The following is a 7,454-nucleotide window of genomic DNA, read 5'->3' as shown; positions in this document are numbered from 1 at the left end:
AAAAAAAAAAAAAAAAAAAAGAACAACTCGTTACTTTTACGACTGTATCGAAAGTCATCCACTTTATGTTCCAATTTTTTCTCCTCGTAAAATTTATTAAATCTCAAATTTTAAACAACATTATAAAACAAATAATAATTTTTATAATTGAAAACTATAAATAATTGATCTTTATACGCATATATATTCTACGTTGAAATTTATTTACGAACTTATTATTTGAATTAATATAAACGCGCTGCTCGAATATTACTTAAAATTAACCGCGGGAGTACATATCAAATGACCGCATAACCAATACTCCAACAATTAAAGATATCGAATAAGTAATGCGATTCTTGCATGAGAAAAACCAGTTTTCGAAGCGACATTACTTCCAACGATCATATCGCAATAGTTAAAAGAAAAAAAGGGGGGGCAGGAGGGGAAAAAAGGAAAAAAAAAAAAAGAAAAGATAAGAAAAAAAATGTTTAAATTAAATTAGCAACAAAACCTCGGGTAATATTCCGCGAGGCTCGCTCGAATCAATTAAAACGATGGCCCGAAAAAAATCCGTAAACTAATCGATTACTAATTGGAAGCATTCATTTATCTCACTGTCTCTACCGCGTCATCGCTGCCTGACAAGTTCTGAAAAGGAGAAAAACCTCATCGTTATGTTAGCATTCGGCATTCCAACTGATCGTCCGTCGAATAAAAAGAGTGACGAGGGGAGGGGAGGGGATAGGGAGACGGCTTAACGCGTTTTATATCTCTTTAGCCCGAGTAACTGACAGGAAAAAAAAGAAAGTTGTCATTATCTTCAGGTACACCGAGGAACGTTCGAACGTTTCCATAGGACGAGACCAGCTTTCTATCTATCCATCGATTTGTTTTTTTTTCTTTTTTTTCATCCTTTATCATCCTATTTGCTACCGTTTATATTAACCCGTTCGTGGTTGGAGAAACAATCGTGTCGTTAATCCTCGTTTACGTAGAAACGTCGAGATCGAGGCAATCCCATTCTTCGAGGCGATCGTTGTTCTTCTTGTTGTTGTTGTTAAGCGAAGCAGCAACCCCCCTCTCTCTCTCTCTCTCTCTCTCTCTCTAGCCGACATCGTGAAAAACGATACACGATCCTCCTCGATTACTATACACGATCGATCCTCCTCGATTGAAACCGAGCGGTTGGATGCGTGTGTCGCAACACACAACGCGTTCGAAACCGTGTGCCGTGTTTCGAGTGTTCGTCGTTTAAATCGAATCTGGAAGAGGAAATATAGAAGTCGGCGAGGCTTCTTTGGAAGGAAGCCTCGTCTAGGAATTACGGTTTTTCACCCGCGGCACGACGCTTCCTCGAGCGTCGTCCCTCCGTCCAACCTTGCATCCGTCCGCCAAGGCTATCGACTCTCTCTCATCTACGCTTATTTGAATAATTGAACCCGATCTGGCTTCTAGCGAACGAGCCCGATTATCCCGGCCGCCACCGCTCCACGCCGACTCCCTTCCTAATTATTTATTCGTGGAACGAGTAAGCCGAAACGGTGTTACAGTTTCAACAATAATTACCACGTGATGATCCCCGCGTTACCGACCGCGCCCGGTGCATCGAGCTAGAAACGATAACGATAAACGCTCGAGAATAATGGCGGCGCGGGCAGGCGTTTAACGCGCTTGTTAATAATAAACGCGATCGAGTAATGGCGGACGAGCCTTCCTCCCCCCTCCCCTCCGGATTCGCTTGATCTGCGGCAAATTAGCGTGGCAAAGCGATTCGACGACGAGTTCCTTGTTCGATTTCGACGTGCCGCTCGATTCCATTTCGTTCTCGCCGATTCACCTCGTCGTTTTCCACGCTTTTCGTTTCGTTTCCCTCCCTCCCTCTCTCTCTCTTTCTCTCTCTTATTTAAGCACTTGGCGTTCCTTTGGATCGGCGAGCAGATAACGCGGCTCGTTGGAAGACCACCGATGCGAATATACCGTATATACGCGATGTAGAGTAGATTTTAATAGGAATCCTCTTGTACTTGGCGCGAGATACGTAAACGATTAGAGTAGATTGCGCGTGTAGATCCGAATCTATACTTTGAAAACACGATTCGAATTTAAATCCTCTTGTAATTGGAGAAAAGAGGAGTTTTCACCAGTCGATCGATGTTTTGATCGATGATCGGTAATCGATTCGATTACGAGAGCAACTTTTCGTATCGGAAGATTTTTCTTTTTCTCTTTCTTTCTTTCTTTTTTTTTTTTTCATGCATTGACTACTACTATCCTATCACGAGCTATTAACCTTTAATAATGGGACAAGAAGAGATTATATAGAGTTATATAGAGATTGAAATTTAACGAACGATCGGCTAATTACCTAACCTAACCTAAGTTAGGTTAGGTTAGATATCGTAACGTAAAGAAGTATATAAAAGTTTTTCGATTCAATTATATCGCAATTTCGCACCCCTTTAAATTGTTAATTCGCTCGTGTTAAATGGAGAATAACGCGAAGAATGCGAGAATTAAGTTAAAGAATCACGATCGATTAAAGGTAATTATCTTTTGTGTTCTTCGTTCAACGAAACAACGATGAAACGTATGAATGGAAGGAGCAACGGATACGAAGATGAGAGATCTTCGGGTCGATGGATCGACGATATCTCAGTTTTTGTCCACCGTTTAGCCTTTTAAATTGCAACCCTTCCCTTTTTGCCTCACTCGTTCCCATTACCGCTCTTACCGTTTTCGTTTATAGTTCACCTCGATCGCCCGCTTGTCGTTTCCTCTTTCTTCTTCGCTCCTTCATTCCGCCGCGAGATTTTTTTCCTTTCCCTCCCTCCCTTTTTAATGATATGTTCATGGGCCTCTTCTCGCTTTGCCCCCTGCTACTCGCTCCCCGATACCCGATCGTAAATCAACCGTTTAATAGGTTTCTAATTGCTGTCGCGGCGGCAATCTCGAATCTTGCCAGTATAGGAGAGGAGGGGGAGGGAGGGGATTACATTATTACAAAAATGGAGTAATAGTGTCACCGAAATGACTGTTAAAGACGGTGCCGCTTTAATGACTTACTTCTACGATTATCATCGAAGATCGTTATCTTCGATACGCCGAGGATACATCATTTCCTCTTTTCTTTTTTCGATGGAAAAAATAAACTCCTCGATCGATAGTACGAGAATCTTATAAACTGCGCTTGCAAGAATTTTAATTCGATTTTGATTGTATGGATAAGGTTTTACATTTTTTTTTTCTTTTTTTTTTTTTTTTTTTTTTTTTTTTTTTTTTTTTGGATAATTTAATGCGATAACCAGTACACAATGTTCGATTTTAGAATTTTAATCGTGAAATTGTTAAATGTATATACAGCGTAATTGATCCACCTTTTTTAAAATTTATAAAAAATTTTTATCGGATTAAAACGTGCGAAATTTTCTCTCGTCTCCAATTTATTATTATTTCGTTGAGAACGAAAAAGTGAAATTAAACCATTCTTCAAAATTGCTATGTATATACAAAATACATAATTGTTATAAATATGTCACAAGAAAACTTGTATCGTGCATTAACAGAATTAATTCTTAAATATTTCGCAAAATTTAATATTTCAATTAAATTACTAATTATTTATTTCTATAAATTAGAGGGAAATTTACCATATTACATTTTCTTCGTAAACTTAAAATTATGAAATTATTAAAATAGTGAATAGATAAAAGAAATACGATTATTATTTTTCGATATATCTCTCGTAACACGTAATTTCACCACGGAGGGAAGGATTCATGCGAAATAAATAACGAGGTCGCATTATATTCAATAATATCTTCTTTATTACTTCTAAAAATTATATGGCGACGATATGATGGAGCTCAGCATCAAAGGAACGAGAGGGAAAAGGAGGAGCGGACACGGTTTCTCCGTTCAAACTTGGTGATGGATCAACGTGTTATTTCCTTCTCGAGAGGAGGAATCACGAAACGCGTATAATTTTTCGTGCTCTCCTTTTTTTCTTTTCTTTTCTTTTTTTTTTTTTTCCTTCTCTCCTCCCTTTTGTTCTCGCGGAAACAACGAGCGGGAATAAAGTGCACGTGATGAAAAAATGGAACGAAAGAGGGAAAGGGTTCTCGATGATATCACAAGGTAGCGTCGATAGTGGCGGCGTTTGATTAAATAGATGAACAAAACGACGAGAAAGTATATTCGACCAGAAATATGGATCTTCCTTCTTTTCTTTTTTTTTCTTTTTCTTTTTTTTTTTTTTTCTTTTTCTTTTTTTTTTTTTTTCATTTTCAAATCGTTGGTTCCACGCTTTTTCATCGATTTTTCTTAACAAAATAACATACATCGCGATTTACGCGTAAAAATTTCTTCTATATTAATTAACAATTTCTCAACAAATCGGACAGTCTCGATCTTACAATAGTATAATATTAATGGCAGTGCTAGACCTAGAGTTTTCTCTTTTCATCGGTGGATCTGTCGCGTGGAAAAGGATCGCGTTCGTCTCCTTGCTTGTCATCTCTTCGTTCTTTTTTTTCTTTTTTCATATCTTTCGCGCGATTTATCGTCTCTTATCAGAGATCTCGAATACTGATTTCGTACCGAATTCGATGACGCCATCACGTGAACGGCACACGCACATCGCGGCTAAAAATTAATTTCGACGAGATTTTAAGATCTGCGCGATAATCGAACAGATCTACTTATCTTTTTTCCTCCTCTTTATTAGATTACACACATATCGCTGTGTTTTTCTTCTTTTTCGATTATTCGTATTTTTATTCGTTGTAACACGTTCACTGCGTTCGTCGTGCTATCGATTCGAACGACGCGACACGATTCCAAATTGAAAATTATATGAAACAAAAGATTGTTATGAAAGTGCGAAGATTTCAATCCGCGCGGTGAACGTGTTAAACGCGTGTTAAACCACGATACGATGTAAGTACATACATATCTGTCGTTTCTCTTTCTCTTTCTTTATTGCGATCTTTCTATACGATTATACAATAAACGTAATAATAACGCGAGTCAAACGCATTCTCAGTGTTGTGCTACAATTCCTTTTTTTTTTTTTTTCTTCTTTTCTTCTTTTCTAACGCAAAAAGCGAGAAGTCACTGTCAGGGATGTTCGCTCGTTCTTTCGTCGAATCCTTTTATCGCATCCTCGCAATATCTTAACAAACGTCGCTTTTGTTTTATTGTCTCTCTGTTACAAGAATTGTCTTTTTTGTTTTTTACCTCTTAGTCCCGACGAATCGCTCGTTACCCCCCATTTCGCCAAGAAAGAAAAGTAAAACGAAATAAAAACGAAACACGCATACTTCGTTACATTAATTTGTGGTGATTCGGCTCGGAACTCGCCAAAAATATCGATGTTCTTCAATTTTTTTTTCTTCATATCGGATGTTATTTTGCGTTTGGTTGGAAACGTGGTGAAAAAAAGGAGAAAAAAAATATCATCGAAGTTTCGAGATATCGTCTCGATTTCTTCTCGTTTCAAAATTGGGCGAGATGTATTTACCTCGATTAAAAAAAAAAAAAAAAAAAAAGAAAAAAACCTCAAAGCAAGAAAAGATATTGTAATATTATAATATGATAAGTTTTTGTTTTGTCGAATAAATGGAAATCGAGGCCACAACAATAAATGTTTCTCATGATAGTGGAAACGGGACACGGAAGCATTTTACTTGCCGCAATTTAGCTAAGCCGAAATAGAAGAGAGCGGGACGGTGCGTTATCATCTGGAATTAAAGTGGCTTTGTTCGTTACGAGCAAAGCGGTCCAATTTCAGTTCCGCCGGAAGTAATAGCGCACTTTGCCAGTGACTATTATTAGACAGACATTGCATAACCGGTGGAACTGCGCTTGGGAAAAATGCTTCCCTCGCTGATAAGCATGGAGAGCACCTGGATCAAGGAGAAAATTTCATTTTCTAGATTAGAACTAGCTCGAACTAGGTCATTCCTAGGTTTTATATATAAAAGTTTCTCTCTCTCTCTCTCTCCATTTTGCTCCTTCCTTTTTCGTTTTACAAAAGAATGAAAAAGGTATATATATATATATATATATACACGTTTATAGGAAAGAGTTTTGATGTGAATTATTACATTCCTATTTTCTTATTTTTTTTTATTTTTTCTTCTTTTCTTTTTTCTTAATATCGCTCGTTCAATTTCGAGAGAAAAGAAATATTATTTTTCTTAAAAACATAAATTGCATTTATTGCGTCCTGACAATTGTCATTTACATTGATTAACTAGTCTACAGTTTTATAACAAACTAACGTAGTATCGATGTAAGTACACTCGCATACCTCGTGAAACGACGCTTATATATCTCGTTTTATATTTTTATATATTATTTTAATCGTGGTCGCTATAGGACAACTCTTCAAATTTTTGTAATTGTTACAAAAATTATTTCTCAATTGACGATTGAAAACGAGAAGAAGACGAATCTTTCTTTTTTTCTTCTTTTTTTTTTTTCTTTTTTCCTTCAAAAAATATATAAATTGAAATCGATCGATCGTTAAATATATCCAAATATATGTATATTTATATATATATATCGAAGAATTCGAAATATTTTCTTTCCCTTTATAGAATACATTTCATCGAAACGCATACATTTTATTACACGTGTTACACGTTCGATTCTTCTTTTTTTTTTTTTTTTTTTTTCCCCCTTTTTCCACTACATCATCGTCCCCGTTTTTTTTACAATTACAACCCAAAAAAAAAAAAAAAAAAAAAAAAAAAAAAACGATTAACGAAAAGAAGAAGTCGTAGGAGTAGGAGGGTTCGCTCGTCGATTATTTTTGACGAATTCGTATGCCTGGAGGACAGAACGTGAGAACATACGAAGAACACATGATCGATGCGCATGATTGTGGATGAATAATGATCGTAGATCTATGTACACGGAGTCAACTGTTTACAATAAATAAGTCTTTAATAAATATACTACTAGATTAATAGATGATTCCTACAAAGATTCGTAGCGAGGTGAAGATATTTCTGGCGGACTCTTTTGTATGTCATTTTTTCTCTCTCTCTCTCTTTCACTCTCTCTCACTCTCTCTTTCTTTCTCTCTCTCTCTTCATTCTTTAATCGAGATTCGAGAAGACGAAATCGTGATAGATAGAATCTCTTCCGCTGTTCTCTTTCTTTCCCTAATTTTTCTCTAAATTTTTCACTCTTAGAAAAATCGATTCCCTATATATCTCTCGTGACGAAGCACGAGAATGCATAATATATTCGCTAACACTAGGCAAACAACATTTTCAAAATATCTGGTCGTGGAACGTGTGCCAGTTTTTCCTTTCTTTATATATATATATATATGTGTGTGTGTATATTCTTTTTCCTACTTTTTTTTTATTTATATTTAAATTTACGAAAAAGGCAGTTCACGATGTCTCTATGAAATAAGCAAGAAAATATCTCTCTATTAATTATTCTCTATTATTGCCATT

The sequence above is a fragment of the Apis dorsata genome, unplaced genomic scaffold (assembly GCF_000469605.1).
Source record: "Apis dorsata unplaced genomic scaffold, Apis dorsata 1.3 scaffold_77, whole genome shotgun sequence".
Lineage (NCBI taxonomy): Eukaryota > Metazoa > Arthropoda > Insecta > Hymenoptera > Apidae > Apis > Apis dorsata.
This window is presented reverse-complemented; position numbering follows the sequence as displayed.